General features: G+C 37.4%; 1 protein-coding gene and 1 pseudogene across 1 annotated transcript in view; both read right to left on the bottom strand.

Annotated features, from left to right (window-relative positions):
• CTNND2 (catenin delta 2) overlaps positions 1-25,269 on the bottom strand; it is a 912,708-nt gene that overhangs the window by 329,575 nt on the left and 557,864 nt on the right. The gene's annotated exons all lie outside the window — the stretch shown is intronic.
• Positions 21,461-22,288, bottom strand: LOC114048030 (annotated as a pseudogene).

Below are 25,269 nucleotides of genomic sequence, written 5' to 3'. Positions count from 1 at the left end.
TTACACTGTCTCCCCCCATTAGATTCTAAGTTCTTCAACTGAAACATTTTCTTGTTTTGTGTTTTCTGAGTACGTGGCACAGTGCCTGGTACAGAGTAGTCACTGAATACATGTTTGCTAATTGACTTTCCTCACAAGAATCCTGTGATGGAGGTAGTCTTAAGTATTATTTTCAACATTTTATAGATGATAAAACTAAGGCTCAGAGAAACTAGGTGACTTGATGGTAACAAACATAGCAGAGATGAAACTTTAACCCAAGGCCTTCTGACTCAAAGTCTGGTAGTCTTTCCACAACACCTAAAAGATACTTCTGTTATTCATATGTATAATATTATTAGGAATATATATCCAACAATATTATAATTATAAAATATTATATTTACATGATAATATGTTCCTAATAATATATTGCCGTATCTCCATTTGTTATGTATGATTTCTAGGAAATTTTTCCTAGAGAAAAGGTCTAAAAGAATATGATTTTATATATATGTATAAGTATAAATATATATGATTTCTGTGAAGCTTTTATTAGAGAAAATATGTGGAAGAAAATTATGATTTTCCCCTTTATGCTTAATTTTTATCCTTGATTCCTAAGTTCATCATATATTTCCCAAAGAAAAAGATGATTCACAACATCCATCACTTACACTGTTATCATGAATGGGGTCACCAGGTGTTCTCTTAATCCAGCTTTTTAAAAATCATCTCCCTTTGAATAACTCTCCAGAGAAACAGCTGAAATTGGCAGGGGTAATGGTGTATTTCTCTGTTCCTAGCTCCTTTTACCACCTCAACTCCTAGGCCATAAGGATAGCAGAACAGAGAAGAAAAGAATTATCTGGCAGAAGAATTGTCTGGAGTACATCAGAGATATTTAGTTGACACTTAGTGTTTTCAGGCTTGAAAGGAGTCAAGGAAAACTAACTTTGGATCCCAGTTCTGATACTCTTTGTGTGACCTTGGGAAAGACTCCTTGAGCCACATTTTCCTTATTTATAAAATGATGAGTTGGTCACTAGTTGATCTTTAAAGTTTATGCCAGCTCCAATAATCCATGACCATTCATTCATTCACTAATTTCTGAGGTAGGATCTCTTGATCTCACCCAGACTGTAATCTGAGAGACTGTTCGTAGGCCCAATCCCACTGATGACAGGCAGGGGAATGTTGACTTGCTCTGTTGGGCTAATTTGCTCCTCTTCAGGCAATTTGAGGATGCCACACTCCAGGGGCTCTCAATATTGATAGGTCTTAGTCTGGACACCTAATTGACTTTCATCCTGCAATAACTCAGAACTCCTGAATACAAGCAATCCACTAACCTCAACCTCCCCAGTAAGAGGGATTACAGGTATATATCACTCTGCCCAGATACTATGACTGTTAAAAACTCTAGGTGGTCATTTGCATGAGGGCTATAAAGAAAGAATATAAGTTTATATAAACATGGAAGAGAACAGCTGGGTATTTCCTATAGGCCATTACAGATGTAATTTCAAATTTGTCAAACCCCAGAGAACAAAAGCAAGCAAGTTTTAAGCAGGTACTTGAATGATTGATTCCCTTCCCCCCAAATCTGATCAGGTAGATTAAAAGGATGCAAAGAATTCTAAATTAGTATGTTTTATGATTTTGTTTCTTTTTTTTTTAAAGGGTGAAGGAGAATGATGAAAACAGAGGAGGAAAGCACGTTTTGCTAAAGTGTTCAAAATAATTGTAGAACTTTGTTATACATATCTTCCAAAAATGTTTACCATTTAAATAAGTCTATATTACAATTTTTCCATTGTGAATTATCTATTAAAATTCAATATTTCAAATTCTTATTTTTAAAAAGCTTCATAAAATTCTAGTGAAATGTCTTTATCAAAATATTATGCTATTTTGAAAGAATTAAAATGTCAGAAAAAAGTTTACTTAAGTTTCTGCCTAAAGCTGAATAGCATTATCATAGTACTGCTGTTACAGAAAATTTTTCTTAGTTGAAGAAGGTCTGGAAGGACAAACAAAAAAGAATTATCATCAATTTTCTATAGAACCAGTCAACATAAACCTCAGCACTTACAGGGTTTCAAATATACTGTTTGAAAAATGTTAGCACACGTATGGGATATGGAAATGTAACCTTTCCTAGGAATTAAAAAAACTGTCACATAAAATAGCAATATTTTGAATAAATTTTTACTCTTAGAGGCATACCTGAGAACTTAGAAATTCATTGCTTAGTAAAGAACAAAACGTGAAACATTATAAAATTATTCATTTTAGGCATGGGGATGGATTCTACATATGGAGCTTTGACAACTGCTACACTATCATAAAAGGGTTTGTTTTTAAATTGGGGATGCAACCCATAGGGAATAACAACCCATAGGGACTTCTTTTTTTTTTCAATTCATTACAGCATAATTTTAAAATCTAGGTTCTAAAGTATTCTGAGAGCCACAAGTCATTTTAATTATAAAATAAACATTGACACTGGAGAGCTATTTAGACAATATGTACATTTATGATTATCTAATATGAAATCTTGGAATCTAGCTAAAGATTTAAAAATTGCTACTAATTCAATATAGAAACACAGCACATCTTTTAGTAGTGAGAGGCCCATAAGTCACCGGGTAATATTCTTTCTGAAGGAAACAAATAATGAGAATATTGGAAGCACTGGTATGTGGGAAATCAATGATCTATTAATTTGTGCTGACATTCAGGTGTACAAGAATAACATAACCTAAGCTTCCATAACGAGACTGTAAACTATTCTAAGGCAGGGATATTTCACATCTTTGCATCTTCCCAAAATACCTAAAACAGTACTGATGCTCATTGTTGACTGACTGATTTCTTACCTCAACACGAAATTATAGGTATCCATTTTCAACTATATCTACCGCTAATTTTACTTCTATAGACCACAAATCCTATATTCCACATGGTACATTTTATCTGTGTGACCTTATTGTAATTTTCCCTGGAATCCCACCAGGATTTATTTGGGCTAACAATGAATAGAGAAAATTTCCTTAAAAAATCTTATTACAGTTTGAAAAACTAGGTCTCAAAATCTCTCAAGTGAATCATTTGTTTTTAGAGACTGTTCTTAGGGAGAAAAGGATCCAGACATAACCTAAATTAGAACATAATTTCTGCAATATTAAAAATGAATAGAACTTCAGATGTCATCTAGTCCATTTCCTGACTTCAGGCAGTACTGCATTCAAATCATCCCAAAGGACAGGAGCAACAATTAACATTAATAATTGAAATTATTATTGATAGTTGACAATATAATTGATAGCCTTTGTACTTATCAAAGTTCTTTCACACACACACACACACACACACACACACACACACACAATCTCATTTACTCCTTAATGTATCCCTATGAGGGGGGCAAAGAGACATTAGTGGAAAGAGGAGTGGACCTGTCAGGAGGCATGAATCAAAATTTCTTCTGTAATGCTAACTATATGACCAACGGTAAGTCATTTAATTCTGGACATCAGTTTTCTCATATGTAAGAAAAAGAGGAGAAAAATATCATAATACTTAGATAGTGGCATAAGTATAGGATAATGGAAAGATAAATCGCCTTGGAGTTCAGGAGAGACATCAGTTTAAATTCCACGTCTAACTCTCAATAATTTAATAGCTGAGTGATCATAGCCAAATTATTTAACTGTCATGAGCCCATTTGGAAAAAATGTGGATGATGATACTTTTAGTCTTAGCTTCACAGAGATTCTGTAAGGATCAAATGAATTAATGACTGTAACACACTTTGCAAAGTTTAAAACCTTACAGGAAGGTCAGAGTTGTTATATGGAAACAACACCCCCGTGAACTTTAACACACTATAGAAAGGTGAGTTGCTATACTCATTACCATTCCCTTTTTCATGTAAGAAAAACAAAACAAAACTGTGGGATGGAGAGCCCCAGTGGCACATGCCCAAAGTCTTGCCATTTGCTATAAGCAAAGCTGGGACCCAAACCCAATTCTGAATTTTTGTCCAATGTTTTTTCCATTGCAACATATTTATTTTTCTTTAATTCTAAATAAATTCAACTCCTTTAGGCTATTCTCAGAGGACTTATTTATTTATTTATTTGTTTTGTTTAAGCCTGTGATTATTCTGGTGAATCCCTTCTTAATATTGTTTAAATCTGCTTTAGCAGGAAAGAGCAGAAACTGTGGAGTCTACTGGAAAGAATACTGGACTTGGATTCAGGAAAGACCTGAATCCTTGCTTTGAGAATGAGAAGTATTTTTATTAGTTTCAATCATCTGGGGATGAATGCCTCATATAGATAAATGATAGCTAGCATTTAATAGTGCCTTAAGGTATTACAAATATCATCTCATTTGATCCTCACAATAATCCTAAGACATAGATGCTATTATCACCCCCACTTTACAAGTGAGGCAAACAGAGGCTAAATGACTTGCTCAGGGTCACACAGTTAGTAAGTGTCTGAGACTGGATTTAAACTCAGGACTTTCTGACTCCAGGCCCAGTACTCTATCCACTATACCACCTGTCTACTCAGATAGTCCAGAAAATAATACTAATAGCTAACATTTATATAGCACTTAACTGTGTGCCGGGCACTGTGCTACAATTATTATCTAATTTGATCCCACAACAACCCTAGGAAGTAGATACTGTATCTACATTTTGCAGATGTGGAATCTGAGGCAAACAGAGGTTAAATAACTTGCTCAGGGTCATGTAAAAGTGTCTGGGGCCACATTTGAACTCAGGATTTCCTGACTCCAGGCCTAGTGCTCTATCCACTGCCCCACTGTACAGAAGGTCTACTATTCTGTGTATCTAGATTCAGCACCATATATTGCAATAATACTCCACTGTCTTCTCTGACATGATATAACTTTCCAACTTCTCTCCCAAGGAAGAGAAGTTTGTCACTGTCTTTAAAACACAGAGGAGACACTCATTGTTGACTGATTGGTTTCTTGCCTCAGTATGAAAGGCCTGCTTCGCAATTTTAATACCTGGTTTGCAATCTTGTTTACATGCTCAGGCTGCTCATGACTTTTTTTGTGTCCAGATTTCAACACCTTATAGAATCTGGCTGTATTTTTTCTTTCCAGCTTTATTTCCTACTATTCCTCTTCCTCTTTTCTAAACTCAACCCCCACCCCCCCCAAAAAAAAACCCAATCTCAACTATTAGAGTTCCTTTCTTACGTTGCTTTGTTATCTACAGAACCTTAGAACTGAAGGAGACCTCAAAAGTTATTCAGTACTACCTAAACCTCCATGGGAATGAGGAATTGTATTTCACACCTCCTAGTATAGACTCACAAACCCAAACATACTTATAGCAGCTCTTTTTCTATAGCCCCAAACTGGAAACTAAGGAGGTGTATACATTGTATTGAGGAGTAGTGAGACAAATTGTGGCACCTGAATGGAATGAAAGATAATTGTGCCATAAGGAATGACTAAACGGACAGTTTGAAAGGAAACTGGAAAGACTTTTACAAACTAATGCAGAGTGTAGTGAGAAAAACTAGAACAATGTCCACATTGGCAACAACATTATAAAGAAATAAAATTTCAAAAGACTTTAAAATTCTGATCAATTCTGACCAACCAGGATTACAGAGGACTGAAAATGCTTCCTTACTCCAGCCAGTAAGGATTGGACATAAAATGCAGATATATATTTTTGGACAGAGCCAATAATGGAATTGGTCTTGCTTAGATAAGCATATTTGTTATGAGGGATTTTATTGTTTAATTGAGGGGAGTAGGAGGGTGAATAAATGCTTGTTAATTGAAAAAAAAACGACAAACACATAAAAGAATAGCTAACAAAGTTCAACACAGAAAGCTTGGCCAAAGGGGATAAAATGCAAACAGTGAAAATTTCAAAGAGGGAGCTAGAATCAGCAACAACTCTAGGTGGCCTGGGGAAGGGTAGCTTGAAAATACCAGAGGAAGAGGGAGAGGAAGAGCATCAGGGGATGACAAAGGCAGATGGCACACTTTTGCTCAGGGTCGGCCCTACAGATGGAATGGTACTTTTGACAGTTGATATACTAGCCTTGAGCTATGTCAACATGATGTCAAAACAACCAACTGGAAAGGGAAACATTAAATCAGCTGGTATGCTTACATGACGCCAAAGAACCCGTCTTGCTAATTCCCTTTTCACGGTCACTGGGGCATCTTGTAGCGACAGATTATGGGGGTTGGATTTACTTCTGTATTTTTTCTGGGGCTTTATATTCCTGTGACTTTTAATTGAAAAGCATTAGGGAAATTAAAGGAGCTCTTCCTCTTCTCTTATCTGTCAGAATGGCAGAGAACATGTCTGTCTAGGAAAAAGCATAGTAGCTGCTGCCTAGGCCATAAAAAGCTCAGCTAGTGTCATTGTTGCCTTTTGTTCTTAAAGAAAGCTTTAAATTAGCAATACCATGAGTACACTCATTATGTTAAGGGAAAACAAGCTGTACAAATAGTCCAGGGGAACATTTGAAATTGTTTTTCATAATTATAGATTAAAGGTAAAGAAAATACAAGATGCCAGATACATGCGTATGCACAGGTTCACATGCATGCACATGTACATACATATGCAAACACACAGGCCACCTATATGTTTGTTGTTGTTTGGTCCTTTCAGGTGTGTCTGACTCTGTGATGCCATTTGGGATTTTCTTGGCAAAGATACTGGAGTGGTTTGCCATTTCCTTCTCTAGCTCATGTTACAGATAAGGTACAAATTCTCCCCATCTACGCAGATCAGCAACTTATTTTATTGGACAGTTGCCTCACCTACAAGTTAAGTGACTTTTTATGTTCACATAGCTAGTATGCATTAGAGTTAGGAAACTAGCCTAGGTCTTCTTGACTCCAAAGTTGGACCATCTATCTACCACACCAGACTGTTACTATTCCCTTATAGGAAAGATGTGCATGAAAAGAACTTGGCATAAAATTTTATTTTATATTTTAAGGATTATTTGTTATACAAATTACTAAGAGGTGAGATAATTTGGTGACAGACCATATATCTCTATGATATCAATGTTCTCCACATATTAAATGTGAAAAACAAACCTAGTTTTCATCGGATCATTTTAATTTTTTTTGTTGTTGGGCTTGTTCAGCCTTGTGATGTAATCTATGTGTGAATCTCTCAGTGTCGAAACTCTTCCAACTATTCAGTTCTGTAACTCATAGTTTTGAAAGGTATACGTTGAGAGATTAAGTGACTTGCTACCATGGTCACACAACTACTACTACACATCACAGCCAGGCTTGATTCAGGTCAAGAATTAGGTTTTTTACCCATTATGTGCCAGGTTGCTTATTACCTGTTTCCATAAGATAGTGAAATGAATGATGAGTTCAAGAAAATGTCTTGAGATGCTTTGTAAATCCCAAGTTATATGTAATTATGATATTTGTTTTTATGTTTTTTGAAACAGGATTCTATTGTACTCTATAGTTTTGTGTGTTTGTTTGTCTTTTTAAACAACAACAAAAGGTAGTGACACTATGCCATTGACAGTATTCTATCTCTGATTCCCCTTTTTTGCTAGAGTCAGACTGCAGGGCCTCAAGGGCAGAAGCTATGTTATACATCTCTATACTCCTCTGAGAACCTATCTGAGTGCCTTGAACATAATAGATGCTCAGTAAATATTTGTTGAATTATTCTGTATAGGATGCTTATTCAATTCACTATTATATCTAACTCTCTATGTATAATAGTAGAGATTGAATTGAAGATTTCCTATTTCTTCTTCCACAGCCATTATTTCAAATATCTCCTTTCCTCTCCCTCCCCTAACTAGTTCCCAAACAACATACACACTGATAGCAGATGTCTTAGCTGACAAATATATATATAATGTGTGTGTGTGTATGCATATATATGTATATTATGTCTTGATCCCATTTCTCTCCTTCTTAGATGCTAAAGTTGCTACTCCAGCTTTCATTCCCTCGCTCTCAGTACCTTTTGATATCTCCTCCTTTGACTCTTCCATCTGCCTAAAACATTTTCAGAGTCTTTTAATGTTTTTGTTTCTAGTATTTAGAGGCAGCTAAGAATGCAGTAATTAGAAGGTTTAACCTGGAGTCAAGAAGTCCTGAGTTCAAATCTAGGCCTAGATATTTACTGGTTGCATCACTGTAGGCAAGTTACTTAACCTCTGTCTGCCTTAGTTTCCTCATCTATGAACGAGGATAGTAACAGCCCTTCCCAGAGTTGTTGTGAAGGTAATATTTTAAAAGTCCTTCAATAGTCTAAAAGTGCTATATAAAACATATAAAAGTGCCATTATTATTATTATTATTTATTACTTTCCCTTAATTTGTCTAAACTATTTTGCTATTGTACCATCTCTTTTCATAATCATTATACAAAGTCTTTTAAAAGTTGTTTGTCTCTATATCATCTTTCTCCTCAACTTTTTGCAATCTTCTCATTACTACTGTTTCCTCAAGTTACCAATGACCACCAAATTGACAAATTCTATAACCTTTTACTATCCCTCATCCTCATTGACCTCTCTAGCTATAAACACTTTTGACTACCTCTCCAATTACATACTCTTTCCTCCACTGGTGGCTTCAAACACAGCATTACTGTCCTGGTCCTCTTTCTAACTCCTCCATTTTTTTCCTTGAATGATTTTCATCTTAATTCCTTGAACTTGAACTATCTCTTCTCTCTCTACTTTCTCTCTTCACAAACTCCTTTATTTACTCACCACAATTTTAATTAACAACTTCTGATGACTTCCAAATCAAGATCTCTTATTCTATTCAATAAACATTTATTTAGTGCCTACTATGTACTTGGTACCATACCAAGCATTGAGGATACAAATAATATTATGAAACCCAAGACCCACATTTCCAATTGACTACTGGAATCTCTTCCTTGAAATCTCACTGACCTCTTAAACTCAAAATATTTTTAAAAATGAGTTCATTTTCTGGCTCTCCAAACTATCCCCTCCTCTACCCCACCTCTTTTGACTTCACTATTTGTCAGTGGCACCATTATTCATGCCTTTGCTCTGGCATGTAAGGAAATATCAAATTGCCAAATTATCAAAAAGCTTCCCTGGTATGATATGGTAAAAAGAATATTGAATTTGAATTCAGAAGATCTGTGTGATTCTAATGGCAAGTTACTTAACCTCCCCAAGTGTTATTTCATCTATAAACTGAAGAGATTGGACTAGATGACCTCTGGGGCCCTTTCCAGTTCTAGATCTATGATTCTATGCCTAAACTAGGAGAGATTATGAAAAAAAACCCCATCAAGGAAGAAGAGCATTTGGCCTTTGTGCCATTAAAGCAAGTTTTTAAAAGTGTATTTAAAATGTCCATTACTATATGAAGCTGGTGTTCAGTTCTTCAGTCTTTTAAGTGATCTTTAGGGATTTTCTTCCTTTCCATTCCATTTTTGTACTCCAGTGCTTTTGTATTGCTGCTGTGGACTTGGATTTCAGAATAGCAATCAACCTAAAGGATATGGGAGCTGCAGAACAAAAACTAGTTCAATAGTATGAAAAACCCTCTCTCAGGCAAGTTAGGAAGCTCTTTGAAGAAAATTGAAGCAAAGAAAATTATTAAAGGGATGGAGCTTCACCTCCTAGCTCTCAAGACAAATGAAGTTAGAATAAACACTGTGATTGACTAAAAACATTCCTTTTCGATAAACAAAAGAGAATAAAAAACTCAAACCCACTAATATCCTGGAAATTATTTTAGACACAGAATTACACTAACACTTATTCAGCATTATCTTTAAACAGAGTTCTGCAAATTAGATACATTTTAACAAATTTTACCTCACTGAAATTTCTTTAGATTTCTTAATTTTTGAAGCTGCCCCAGCTCTCCTTTCTAGCACTGGTTGTACTTTGAGTCATACCCTCTGGACTCACTGGGCCTGGTGGGGCAGTTAGAATACAGTGCTCCTCACTGCCATTTCCGGGTTCTCCATCAATGGCCATCAGTGAGTTACATCTCCTTCTTGGAGGGTCATCCAATCCATATTTATCACCCAACTAAGATCATGGCAATTAATATCTACCTGCCTCCAGGGTACTCTTCTTCCTTTGTTAATGAGTTCAGTGTCTGGCTCACAGTTTTTCTCTCCTACCCAACTCCTGCTCTAATACTAGGGGAAATAAAAATAACTCAACCAGCAAAATTCCTCAACTTACTCTTTTCCCATGATCTACTCCCCCAGCCCACCTCAACTACACAGAGATGGCCATACCCTTGATCCTGCCATCAACCCTAAGTGTTTCACTTTTATATTTGTGAATTCTGAAATTCCTTTATCTGATCTGATCATAATCTCATTTTTTAAAATACCTTTCCTTTTGTCTCACTTGCTCTAGCCCTGTTCTTCATTCCACAGTGACCTTCAATTCTTTTAAACATCAATTCTTTCCCAGGGCATCACCACTATGTCAATTACACTCTCCTCCCTTTCCCATCTTGATCTCTTGGTGAATCAGTTAACTCTACACTATTCTTTTTTCTCAAGTCTCTTGTCCCACTGAAAATCTTATCCCAAGTTACAGCCTTGGATTACTCCCACCATCTATTGAAATGCTTCTACGTGTGTGCAACTGAATTAGTTGGAGAAAATCATAAAACTGTTGGTTGGCACTATTTACTAAAAATTCATGTTACACAATCACAAAAGAGCCCTCACAAAGGCAAGGCAATCCTTTTACACCTCCTTTACTCTTTGATGTCCCCACTTATAATTTAGTTGTTCAGCTAGCTGCCACCTAGCTGCCCCAAACCTTCTTATCCTTCTTCAAATCTCTCATGATCCCCTTTCCTCCCACCCTCTCTACTGAGAACTTGATTCATCCATCTCCACTAGCTATCTTTTCATTTCTTTCTACCTTTTTGTAGCTAAACTTCTTAAGAAGGTTGTTTATAATTTGTGCCTCCACTTCCTTTTCTTTCACTCTCTTAACTCTTTGCAGTTTGCTTCCTATCTCATTATTCAATTGAAACTGCTCTCTCCAAAGTTATAAATGATCTATTAATTGCCAAATCTAATAGCATTTTCTTAATCTTCATCCCTTCTATGCAGCCTTTGACACTGTTGATCACCATTTTTCTCCTTGATACTCTCCTCTTTCTAGGTTTTTGAGACACTATTCTCACCTGGTTCCCCTACAATCTGATCACTCCTCAGTCTTCTTTGTTAGATCTTCAACTGGGTCATTCCTCAGGGGGCACAGCTTTCCCTCAAGGCTATGCTCCAGGATATGTTTTCTTCTCCCTCTATATTTCAATTGGTGATCTTATTAACTCCCTTTGATTCTATTATAATCCTTATGCAGATGATTCCCTGACCTATTTTTCAAGCCCTGAAATCTTGCCTGACCTCTAGTATCACATTTCTAACTGTCATTGTACATTTTGAATAGGGTGCCAATCAGACCTCAAACTCAATATGTCCAATACACAACTCCCCCCAAAAACTTTTCCTCTTCCTAACTTCCCTCTAACTGTCCAGGGTTACCACCATCTTCCCTGTCACTTATGCCCACAACCTAGGTGCCATCCCAGGTTCAGCCACAAGGCCACAGATTCCCCATCCCTGTATTTTGATTCTCTCTCAACCTACATATCCAATCAACTGCCAAGTCTTATTTTTTCTACCTTTGCAAGATCTCTTGTATTCTCTGCCTTCTCTTCTCTGCCATCGTTATCACACTGGTTCAGGCCCTCATCACCTTGCAGCTGTACTACTGCCAAACAGGGCTGAATGGTCTCCCTGCTTCAAGTGTCTTCCATCTCAGTCTATCATCTACTCAGCTCTGAAACTAAAGTACAGATATGACCATATCACCTTATTATCACTGCCTACATCAAATATAAATTCCTCCAGGCTTCAAAGCCCTTTGTTACCTGGTTTCAGGTATAAAGGACCTTCTTAGTCTTTTATACTTTGCTCCCTTCCAAGAAAACTGTGTTCCAGTGATATTGACCTTCCTGCTGTTTTTCACACAGGATGCTTCATTTCCCAATTCTAGACATTTTCCTTGATAGTCCTCCAGGCTTGAACTCTTTCCCTACTCCTTTCCATCTCTGGACTTCCCTGGTTTCCTTTAAATCTCAACTAAAGTTACATATTTTGTAAGAAAATCTCTCCTGGTCCTGATAAATCTTAGTGCCTTTCCTTTGAGATTACCTTCAATTTAACCCAAATATATCTTGTCTGTACATAGTTGTTTGCATGACCTCTCCCCCATTAGCTATTTGAGAGCTGGGATTTTTTTTTTGCCTCTACTTGTATCCCCAGCTCTCTGAACAGTGGTTAGCACATAGTAGGCACTTAATAAATTCTTGTTGACTTAAGAAAAAAAGTTCATACTTTTTAATCAGGTTACTATTGAAAAAACAAAAAAAAATTTTCTTTTGTCAAATCTAACATTATACAAGTCTTTTGGTTATTAAAACTATACATTTATTAAAATACGGTTTTACATAAAACTTTTTAATCAAAGAACTTTAGAGCTACAAAGGACCTGAGAGACAGAGAAACAGATTTAGTCAAGTTAAGTGACTTGCCCAGTGTTACTGAGCTAGTTGTCATGGACATCCAACCAAAACCTGATTTGTCTGCTATTATTTGAGTCGACAAAGGAGATAAGCAACCCAGGAATGTTTACTACAATAGAAAGCAAGAAGATTTAATTGGAAAAGATTAGGAGATAGAATTAATTTATTTTTTTCATTATAATTTCCTTTTTTTTCAATCATTCCTCAAATCCCTTCCAAATACATTACTCTTTTGCATTTCTAATGATCTTTTATGCCACATGCTATTCGTAAAATCCATACCAGAAATGTACAGGTACAATATATTTCCAAAATGTACATCTATATAGAAAATGAGAGATGACATCCTGTTTATTAGCACAATAAATAATGACTTATAAGTCAAATACTTTTTTCCAATTTGTAGTCCAGTGTAAAGCTTAATCTTCTCCCATTTTTGAAGCTGTCACAGATGATTTGGTATGCCATTCTCAAACTGCCAAGTAGTATAAAAACAAACACATTCTTTAAACAAGAGCCCATAAAAGTCTCCTACTCCAGACCTAGGACTTCCCATTATAATCTACCCTAGTGCTTAGTTGAAATCTCTAATGGAGGAGGGAATTGGATAAAGGTTGATGAAGCTCTGCTCACCAAAGCCTAAATCTGTTATGCCTGAGAAAAATCTCCAAATTTAAATTGCTGTGCTTGTATTTGTCTTTTGTAAGCAGATGGGAACATAAATACCTAAGAGAAAAACAATCCTGAAGAACAAATATGCATATGCTTTATTTGCATAATGGACTCACTTGTTTTACTTCACCTTTGTTTTTAAAGAAGAAAAGGATTGAAAAAAAAATCTCTTCCCTCCACCCGTCTTTTAGATTTCATAATTTCTTCTTACTGTGAGAGACACAGAGACTCTGTAAGTATGTTTATTTCAATTAAGTGGCACATCTCATTTTATTCATCCTGGAAGCCAGTAGTGCTTGTTGCTCTAACAATGGCGGCAAATAGGAAGACAGGTGGCCATTCTGGTGTCAGAGAAAGAGTTCTCATATTCCACTGTTACCCTACTCCTTTCTAAAGTCTAAAGAAAGAACTTAATTTTCATAGTGGATACACTACTGCCTGTCCTTGCTTCCTTCTCTTTATGGCTGGAACTGGAGCATAAGCACCTGAGTGACCAGCCAGGAAGGCTAGGCTGCCTTTTTTTTTAAATAATTTTTTCCCTCTCAGAATTCTTACTCTAGATTGTACCATGTAAAGTATAATAGAAAGAAATAAAATTGTGTAAGGACCTAGAAGAGGAAAGAGTGAGTAGGGGATTGCTCTGATTATCTATTGTTATCTCAGATTCAAGTGCCTGAGTTAGCAATTCAATTGCAGATTAGAATCAAGCAAAAAAAAAAAAGAAAAGAAAAAAAAAGTAAAATGTGGCATATGGAAGGGGGGTATTCATGGGTTAATTACTTGTCCTAGTACTGTCTCATTTATGGAAGTACCTCCTGGGGTATTATGTGCCCTCTAGATGTTCAATAAAGTCTTGTTGACTGAATGAATGACTAATTTATTAGAGTTTCTTATAGGTAAGTTCTGCACTCCATCCACAGGTTTGCACGAAAGGGAAAAAAAACCCCAAAAACCTGAGCTTTCTTGAGCTAAATAACTTTGCTCATACATTTTAACATCATCATCACTCTCTATTACCCTGTCAGGTTCTTTTCAGTCATGGAGCAGAGCAGGTGTGACACTTTCAATCATTACACTCCTAGGGTGCATAATGCTCTTCACCTGATCTTGAGCTTCAATAAGGTTTAAATTGCTATGAAAGACAGATCTTTTCAGTATGGCTTTCTCCAGAGCTGTGACAGTAGGAAACCAGTTTCTTACCTTAGGCTTAATGGGTTCCAACTAATAAACACAAAAATCATGTGGCAGTGCAAAACCATTCTCATTAGGGAACCAAGCATATGGTACACAGTCATAATGTCAATAGACCAGGAGGTTGACAGACATATGGCCCAAAGAAAGTCTGAAAAGCTGGCAAACCTCTAAGCAGTTAGAGGGGCTGGTTCATATCCTCCCCTCTCCTTTTCTCCCCCCCAACCCCATTGTAATACTGTGCCTTTCATCTGGGTCCTAGGCAGTACTTTAAAACATTAATTTGTCATAAAGCATAAGAAAAGTATGTGAAGCAAAGTGGCTAGGTGACTTTTTCAAGGTCACATAGAAAGACGTTGTAAAATTTGGAAAAGACTCAAAATGTCTAATTCACTGGCAGTAGCTTCTAGAGACCACTTCATTCTTACTGATACAAAATGACCTAATTTTTTTCTGCTGTCTTCATTTTTTCCTTCTACCTCTATGGAACAGGGAACTATTATAACATAAAATGATAGATGAGTCAAAGTTGAAAGTAAAGAGTTCAATTACTAAATTACCAATATGATAAGGTTTAGAAGTTTAGGGGTGCTGGGACCCTGAGATCATGACATGCGGGTCCTGCCCGAAAGAATTCATCCCAAGCCTTCTTTCAGTCAAAGACAAGGTTTATTAAAGATCCGCCATATTAGCCAGACTCTTAAGGAATCTGAGAGTCTGTGAGGCATTGGCTACATTGTAAAAATCTGAGCAGTGGCTAGATTAAAAGAATCAGAGAAGTGGATAGATTTTAAGAATCTAAGCATCTTAATGGAGACAAGATGGACTTTATATACAGAAAGACTATAGGAGGAATCTAGGAGTGGCCAAGTAGTCTATGAGGTAATAGAACTCCAGGGACCTGGATCCAGTGGCCAAGGGAGAATGGAGCCTAGATAGAATTAAGGGTGGAAAGTGTCTTAGGGAGATAAGACAATGGAGGGCTAGGCCAGGTTAAGGGTAACAGAGAATTTGGGATATTGGGTGTAGCCACAAAGAAAGGTTAGTTGATGGGATTATAGCCTCAGGGGGAACACCAGAGATTTGGCTGCATAGGAAAGTCCAGGGTTTTTCCTTTTTGGGGTCTAGATCCCATCCTCATAAAATACATTTCAACAAACCTTGGGGAAAGGTAGAAAGGATAGGCCCATTCTACTAAAATTAATAATGAATAGTTTATCATAATAATGAATAGGATGAAGTATCACCATAATTCCAAACAAAAGAAAGTCATTTATGTTTTTTAAAGAAATCAGCTAAAATTATTCTGCTAAATTTAAAATAATTTTATTATTTAATTTTAGGAATGGCTGTCTAACATAGTTAAGCAGAATACATGTTTTCATTCTTATATTCTGTTCCTTTTTCAGCTTCTGTATTTTCCTTTACATAAAAAGGTCATTCTCCTAATATGTCTCTTTATTGATCTTCTTGCCTTTTATACTCTTCCCAATATGGTAAGCATCCCTCTTTTCTACTTTCTCTTTAAAAGCTTTCCATCTTCTTCATTATTTCTAAATGTAAATGAGAAAATGGTGAACTTTAATGCAGGCATAAGAAAAAAAGTGAATATTTCTGATTTCAACCAGTATGTCTTTTGGTATTTTTCCCTACGAATTATTTAATCATCCTTAAGAGAAGCAAGGAGTATTGTGAAAGATCACTGGACTAAGAAACAGGACCTGGTTTGTTTGTTTTTTTTTTTCCCCAGCTCTGCCATTAACCAGTTGGGTAATCTTAGGCAAGTCACTAATCCACAGTGGATCCAGTAGCCTCTTCTGTAAAATCACGAAGGTTCCTTATAGTCCTGAGATTCTAATATACCAAATTAGGGCTACATTTTCCTAGTACATAAACTTCAGTCACTGCCAAATGAATACTACCACAAGATAAGTGTAAAGCATGTAATATCATAATCCCCTAAGTTTTGGAACTTTAGCAATTATTAAAGGAAGGTCCCTAGTCAGTCCAGTCTAATCAGCTCCTGAATTATATGATCTTTCCTTTGTACCCTACAAGAACAAAAGAAATGGAAAGAATCACAAGTAAGGTCATCAGCCTACTTATCATTCCCCCATAGCCACAAAGAGCATTGTTACTAACTAGTAGATGGATTCTAATTCATTCCTAGTTGGGCAAATAAAGCAAGCCCCTGGAGATTATAGCCAATTAGAATACAGGCAAAATTAAAAGTTCATAATACACTTTTTTTAGATCTCCCCCAGGCTGGAAATGCAATGGCCAATCACTGCTCTGGTTTTCTGACCTAGGCCCCTCCTTAGGCAGCCTAGTTCCCTCCCCCTCCCCACCACCTCAATGGTGCCAGTGTGTTCAGCTGATCAGCTAAACCTACTGTAGCTCAGATTTCTGAGCTCCAGATATCCATCAGCTTTGGCCTCCCAGGTAGCAGGGATCAGATGGGGACTGCCGTATTCTGCTCATAATCTACTCTTAAGGCCCAATATCTTAAAAGGATGGTTAAATTTTTTTTTTCTAGGCATTTTCTAAACTTGCTTGAATTGGAGAACTTACCAATACTTGTTAATTTCTTTGTCCTTATTCTAAACACATCATATAATATGCACTCTTTTCACTACATCTCTTGAAGTAATTTCTGCAATCCACAGCACATTTTTTTTACTTACGTTAGAGAAAAGAAAAGCAAATGTTCCTAAAATATACACTCAAAAAAAGAGTAGAGGGGCAGCTAAGTGGCACAGTGGATAGAGCACCGGCCCTGAAGTCAGGAGGACCTGAGTTCAAATCTAGCCTCACACCAAACACTTGACACTTACTAGCTGTGTGACCCTAGGCAAATCACTTAATCCCAACTGCCATAAAAACAAGAGTAGAATATTATCCCTCTTATTAAATGGAGAGACAAAGCTATGAACAGATGTCACACCCCTCATTTTAAACATATTTAAGTATTACATACATATGTATACACGTACATACATAATTTCTGCTACTAATGCATATCAACAATGTTCTGGTTTGTATTTATAAAGGAGAAATCCTATAAAATGTATCTAGTGTCCTACAATGGATTAAAAATCTTGGTAGATTTAATCTAGTTTGAATTTAGCTTTTTAAAAATTTTCTATGTCACATCAGCAAACGAACAACACTCTATCCTGCGCTATTATCCAAACTTTGTGGACATAAGTAATGCTGATTTTGAGCCTGATACTGTTCAACAGGTTTTGTTTTTTGTTCTTTTTACAAATGACCAAGAAAATGACATAGAGGGACAGGCTCATTAAGCCTGCAGGCAACACTAAAGTGATACAAAGGGATTAGGAAAACATCTTGTAAAGCAGGGCTAGAGTTGAACATAACCTTGAAGACATTCTTGGAAAAGACACACATTTCTTAGGGATAAGTACAAGATAATATATTCAGGAAGAAATAGACTACATAAACACACAATGGGGATGCAATCAGCTCTAAACATTGAGTTAGGCATGGATAACAATGTAACACTGATTTTAGAAAAGCATGATCTTCAGTTGCTAGTTCAGGAAAATTCTCCCATTATAGTTTATCTTGAACTGAACAGATCTTTCCCAGGCTACTTCTTATATGAGTTGTACATTCTGATAATAATTTAGGAGCAATGTTAAGGAAGGCAAAGGGAAAAAGAGGACCAATGAGGATTCTCACAGCCTTTCCAGTTTGGAAAACAACCAGCCAGAGTTTATGCTCCCTGAACAAAGCCTTTGAGAAATTTGGAGTCACCTACATATTAAGATAGGCTGTCAGAGGAGGATTTAGTGCAAGATTTTAGAGGTTGAGATAGAAGGAAGCTCAAAGACCATCTGGTACAATCCTTTTATTTTACAGATGAGTAAACTGATGCCTAGGGCGATTACATGACTTGTCCAAAATTACAAAGGTGTTAAATATCAGTGGCAGAATTTGGACACAGGTCCTCTGCCTCCAGAATTCATGTTTTTCCTCTGTACCATCATACTTTCCTCTCCAACAATAATTTATTATGTACCTACTATGTCCAAGGCCTGTGTGATCCTGGCTAAGTTGTTCCACCTCTTGGTGTCCAAGGCAACCAGGAGTATGTCTAAGATGCAGAACTGTCATAGATTTGTATTGGCAGAGGACATTTTTCCATCAAGTATTGCTTATACAAGTGAAATAAAAGTTCAAGATGAAAACAAATAAACCAACCCTGTTTAGAGAAAGAATCATAAAGGCTCAAAACTGGAGGGCTCTCTTGTCCTATATCTATCAAAACTCCAGATCCAGTCCACAACATCTCTGACAAGTGGGCATTCAGCCTCTACTAAAAACAAAACTATCAGTGATGTGGGACTCCATATCACTGAGGCAGCCTGTTCTGTTTTAGGACTGTGCTAATTGTTAGGAAGTATTTCCTTTTTCTGATCACATATCTACCTCTCTATATCTTTTACCTCCCAGTGCTAATTTTGGCCTAAGCATCTGAAATCATGTTTGGAATAATAATAATAACAACAGAACAGGTTCTGGTGGTTGGTACAGAGGAGAGCAAAATGAAACAATCCCTGATCTCAAGGACCAACAAGGAAAAGTGAAAACAATAAAATTACTTTTGGCAGAAGATTAGGTAGATTAGAAAGGGGATTAACTACTTCCTGTTTCTAAAATGTGAATCCTAACATTGCTATAGTGTTGTGAAAGGATACCCTGCATTTAGGAAGAGTTAATAATCTCCTAGTGCGTCTATCTTATGCTAAAGACATAATAGGATGAAGGTGTGAACAGACCTTAACTATATGCCTGGGAATAAATTAAATGAGGAAACAAAAGAATCTTTAATTATCAGGGGCCAAATAAAGGCAAAGTTACTCTTTGGCTAGAACCCACTTTGGGAATTACAAAATATTCCTAAAATCAGGGGGCATTATGCAATAAAGAATAAAGATTTTCTGTAATAAGTTCATTATATTCACTCTGACATAGTCACTGTCAAAAGAACAGCAGGATAATGACATCTCAAAGAACTTGTCTGAAGATTTTAAAATAAATTGTCATGTGTACTGGAAAATATACAGGTGGGAAACATCCTGGTGTTCTACATAGCCAGGTAGGTGGCAGAGAGGGTGTTAATTTTTTTTTTTAATCTGATCCTTATTCAACTGAATCATACTGTTTCCAATTAATGCAGAGCAGATCTATTTTTTAATAGAAAATTAAGTCTCATTATGAAAGCCTAAAATAAGCAAGAGATATAGCAAAACAACATATACCGAATATTTGTGCATTTTATTGTTACAATTCATGTTCTCTGGTGCTGTTCCTTTATAGCCAGTGGCAACGTTTGGTCCTTTTTATATTCCTGCAGTTCTTTTCCTCAGGAACCTGCCGACAGAATATTTTATCCATTATTTGTTACATGCGGACATTGTGCTTAGTACCTGGCAAACAACATGGTCTCTTCCCTTGGGGTTTGCAATCTAGACTGACATATATACGATCATAAAATATATCAACTGAAAAAAATGGACAACTCTCAAAAGTGCAAAATACTGAATCTGGATTTAATTTTAGGTACTATCATAACTCATCAATGGCATGAACCAAATCCTGTGCAAACCAACAGTCATTTGTCAGTTCAGTAACAGGTAAACTGCCCTCTATGACTGAAACATGCAAGACAAAGTTCAAAACCCCTGACTACTTCCCCTGGCTAGTTACAGGACGGAACCTCACAGACCACTTCAGGGGTAAAGGGTTAGATCAGAGGTGGGGAATCTGGGGCCACAAGGCCACAAGTGGCCCTCTAGGTCCTCAAGTGTGGCCCTTTGACTGAATCCAAACTTCACAGAACAAATCCCTTTAAGGATTTGTTCTGTAAATCTTGGACTCAGTCAGAAGGCCACACCCTAGGACCTAGAAGGCTACATGTGGCCTTGAGGCTGCAGGTTCCCTGAGTTAGATGAAGAAAGGCAGAATATTATGTGAATACATCAAGTGATCTACTCCTGGACCAGACTAGTCCCTTCATCCATGAAAGCAGCTTTGAAATCAATCCTGCTCTTATGAAAGAGATGTGGCATGAGTAATTCAGTGCTTCTTACAAAACCCTCTTCTTCATCTGTACTATGATCTCCAATCTTTTAACCCCTCAGTTCTCTCCCAGGCCAACTCCCCTGACCTAGCCACTCTTTTGTCTCCTCCTCAACTTGACCTCTTGGTGAACCAATTCAACTCTGTACCACCTCAGTCCCCTTATCAAATCATCAATTATATCTAGCCAAGACTCCACCTTAGATCACTCCCACCATTCACCATCTTCCCGCCTACACTGTGCTGCTGGACAAAGGTGGAGGAAATCACAAAACCATTCTGTATAAGTTCACTACAAATTTATGTTACACAACCTCAACTGGGCTCTCACTGCTGCCTTGCCTACTCACTATCCCACTCTCTATAGGGACTCTCCCAAACCTTTTCAATCCTTTTCAAGCCTCCAAAGCTCTCCGTCTCCTCTCTCAGACAAGAAACTTGTCTCATTTTTCAGAAACAAAATGAGCCCGTTCACTGTTAACTCCCTCTTCTCCTCTCTTCCTCATATCTCATCATTCAGATGCCTTTTGCCAGTTTCTCCTCCACTTCCTATCTCATATGATGAAGTGATCTTACTCTCCCCCACCCCCTTCTTTTGATCTCCAGGGAGAAAACGAATTGTATTTGCTATTCATACTAAGGAGACAGACCAACTCAAGAAGATCAGGATGAAACCTTGTGGGGAATGAAGCCTCCTACCCCTCCTATACATGACATCTTCCTAAACTAATTATATCCCAAATTATCAACAGGCTTAAAAGTTGTAATACGCTCTCCAAGACTTTGAATAGGGTAAATTTTGGCTCACTTTTCAGTGGCAAGCAGAAGCTCAGTTCATCCATTGTCCTTGGGTCCCTTTTTTTGATAGAAATGGTTGCTGTTAGTTAATAGTCAGGACATTACTTTAGATCTCATGGTGTAGCTGGGTTCTTCAAACCAGACAAAGCAGAGAGAACAAGTGTTTCAGGGTGAAGAGAGCCATAGGACTCTGTGTTGTAACAGAACCTCTCTGATTTGCCATTGAGGTCACAGGGAGTCTGGGCTTCATCCTGTCAAATCTCAGTATTCACTCTTCGGCAATTCTTCAGGCTTTGGCTAGACCGTATGACTTGGAGCATTATCTAGGTCATAGTCAAAGGCCACTCTGGTTATAGGATTTTATTTGGCATGTTCCTTCCCAAAGCCATTCTTTGCAAAGGCTCATAGTTTCAGTTCCTGCAGAGTTTGACAATGAGGATGTCATACTGTTCCACATAGTCACTGGGGTCATTGTCTCTACTCAGGGATGTTACATGGTGGAGAAAGACTAGACATTGAGAGGAATGACTTGGGGAGGGATATTAGAAATGAGATCCCGGGATGTGACATGATGAGTATGGTCTTCATTGCAATGGATATCACATGTAAATTCTATTGAGCACTTGGGGCAAAATTCTTCATACGTACAGTCCCTGGAGTACTGCAGGTTGCCTACAGTGTAATCACTTGTATGAGGGATTATTCCAAGTCTGTGGGCAATGAATTCATCATGCAGCACTGAAGAGTTGGTATCAATTTGGATCCAGTCTATGGTTATAATGGTCACATTGGCTGTGAAGACTCTGTGATTGGAATTGGCCACTGCCAGGTCAATATTTTTGATGATGAATTTGACATTCTCACCTGTGAGTTCAGTGATACTAATCGTGGACTGGTTGGCATAGAGCATCACTATTGAACACAGCCCCCATCTTCCACACTCAGGCCTCAGCTCTATTGCTCTCCCCAACCAACTGCTGGCCTTTCTCCTTACCAAGTGTAACCCTTCTACTTATTTAAGTGATTCCATTCCATCCTGCCTTCTCCAATAGATTGGTTTCTTTCTCATCCCCACTCTTTCACTTATTTTCAATCTCTCTCTCTCCATTGGCTCATTTCTTACTGTCTATAAATATGCTAGTATATCCCCCATCCTGAAAAAAAAACCCTCAATTCTTCCATTTCACTTCTCCTATATCTCTTCTGCCCCTTGTAGCTAAACTCCTGGAAAAGGTCATCTACAATAAGGTGCTTCCTCTTTCCTATCAATTTCTTCTTACTTTTCATAATCTGACTTCTGACCTTATCATTCCACTGAAATTGCTCTCTCCAAAACTAATGATCTCTTAGTTGTCAAATACAATGACATTTTTTCAAACCTCTTTCTACTTTACTTCTCTGCAACCTTTGATATTGCTGATACCCCTCTCCTCCTTGATACTCTCTTCTCTCTAGGTTTTTGGGATACCACTCTCTCTTGGTTTTCCTCCTAACTCATCTGATTTCTCCTTCTCTGTATCCTTTGCTGGATCCTCTTTCAGATCACTTCCTCTAAGTATAATCACTTCCTCTTTCAGGGTTTTGTCCTGGGCCCTCTTTTCTTCTCTCTATGCTACCTCACTTGGTTATCTCATTAGCTGCTATGGATTTAATTACCACTTCTATACTGCTGGTTCTCAAATCTATTTATCCTGTCCCAAACTCTCTGATGACTTCCAATCTCACATCTCCAATTGCCTTCAATTGCCTGGATACCCAGTAGACATCTTAGGATCAATTTGATCAAAATGGAACTCATCTTTTCCCAAACACCTCCCTCCCACCACCCCTCCCCCCACCCCCACCCCAGCCCTTCTCTGTTACTGTAGAAGGCAACCTCTCAGTCCCTCCAACTTGCAACCTATGAGTCATCCTGGATTCTTCACTATCTCTCACCCCCCATATCCAATTTATTGCCAAGACCTATTGATTTCACCTTTGCAACACCTCTCCTACATATCTGCTTTCTCCTCTGACACCACTACCACCACTTTAGAGCAGGCAATCTCCTGAAGCCTGGCTTATTACAACACCCTACTGGTGGGTCTGCCTGCCTTAAGTCTCTTTCCATCTCTCCATCCTTCATTCATCCACTAAAGTGATTTTCCTAAAGCACAGGTCAGATCATGTCACCCCCTCAGCTACTGAATAAACTCCAGTGGCTTCTTATTGCCTCCAGAAACAAATAGAAAATGGCCTGTTTGGTATTCAAAGGCCTTCATAATCTAGCGTCCCCCTACTTTTTCAGTTACCTTACACTTTACTCCCTAATACATACTGTTCAATCCAGTGACACTGACCCTCTGGCAGTTCCATGAAAAAGATACTCTATCTCTCAGCCTCAGTCATTTTCTCTGGCTGTCCCCCACGCCTAGAATTTTCTCATTGCTCTGACTACTGACATCCTTGGCTTCCTTTAAGTCCCAACAAAAATCCCCCATTCTCCAAGAAGTCTTCCCCAACTTCTCTTAATTCCAGTATCTTCCACCTGTTAATTATTTTCTATTTATCCTGTATATAATTTGCTTCATATTTATTTGTTTGCATATTTATTTGTTTTCCTGTTAGATTATAAGCTCTTTGAGGGCAGGGACTCTCTTTTGCTTCTTTTTTTTTGTATCTCTAGTACACAGTAGGTGCTTAATAAATGTTTATTGATTATGTTCACTATTAGCCTCTTTCATTGCCCTTTGGGTGCTCTTCAACTTCAGTTCTCCAAAGACTATAGTATTCTACAATTTGAAGCTAGTAAGAATACTGATATTAAAAGGACATGCCTTTGTTTAGGGAGTAGCCTGGGATCACTAAATGAATTTTCAAATTTCCCAGTGGCGACTCAGCCCAAACTCCTGTTCAAACCTGAGTTTAGCACAAAATCTATTTACAGTATCTTTCACAGATGTGTGTAATTATGGACAGGATGCATAGACTATTCATCCAAAGGCAGATTATAGTCTGGGTGATAGACATGCTTCATCTACTTGTCTTATTATTTTATGGAGAGTTAGGATAACTCTTGAAATGGATCTCATTTAGGAGGTTCAGATTATAGTCCAACACTTTTAATGCAATCAGCACAGTATAATGTGCAAACAAGAATCAGGACATCCTCTTTTTTTTTTTTTTTTTTGCTTAGAACAGTTTTATTCTCCTATTGTCAGAGTTAACCATGTGCACTATTCTGGATGTCAGAAACTTTGATGAAATACACAAATGTAATTAGCTGAGAGCAAAAAGAAAATCTATGGCCTGGGACAGGGGTTCTTAACCTTTTTTGTATCATAGATCTCTTTGGCAGTCTGGTGAAGACTACAGACCCCTTCGGGAAAAAGGACCTCACTCTTTGTGAGGAATCTCTCTCCATTTTAGGCTCTGTGCTGGGACTTGCCAGACTCGTCCTCCTCCAAGGCAGTGGTAAGCACCTATGCCAAGTATGTATCTCCCTGTTTCATGCCTACCTTGCTGTTAATCAGAGGTCACTGAACATCTTGCATCTTGTTACATCTTCTATGTCTATCTTCTATGATTTTAAGGTTTGCAAGAAAGACGTCTTGTAAAAAGAAAGTCTTTAAGGTAATATTTTGCCCTATAAAACCATAACTTTTTTACAGTTGAACTTTGCACATGGTAGGTGCTTAATAAATGTCTGTTGAACTGAATTAGCTAGGCTGATTCTCAGACTTTTACCAAGATAATGCTTTTTGGTAGAACCTCCCAGAACTTTTTACAGTTTTGGAGAACTTAAAATTCACATTGGGTTGACATTCTGTGGAAAATTTATTCAAAGAGTTAGGGAAAAATTGTACAAGATAAGAAAGTTAGATGAGGTCTAGTGATAGGAGTACCCATACC

This window comes from Vombatus ursinus, unplaced genomic scaffold (genome assembly GCF_900497805.2).
Source record: "Vombatus ursinus unplaced genomic scaffold, bare-nosed wombat genome assembly UNPS02014791.1, whole genome shotgun sequence".
NCBI classification, from domain to species: domain Eukaryota; kingdom Metazoa; phylum Chordata; class Mammalia; order Diprotodontia; family Vombatidae; genus Vombatus; species Vombatus ursinus.
This window is presented reverse-complemented; position numbering and strand designations above follow the sequence as displayed.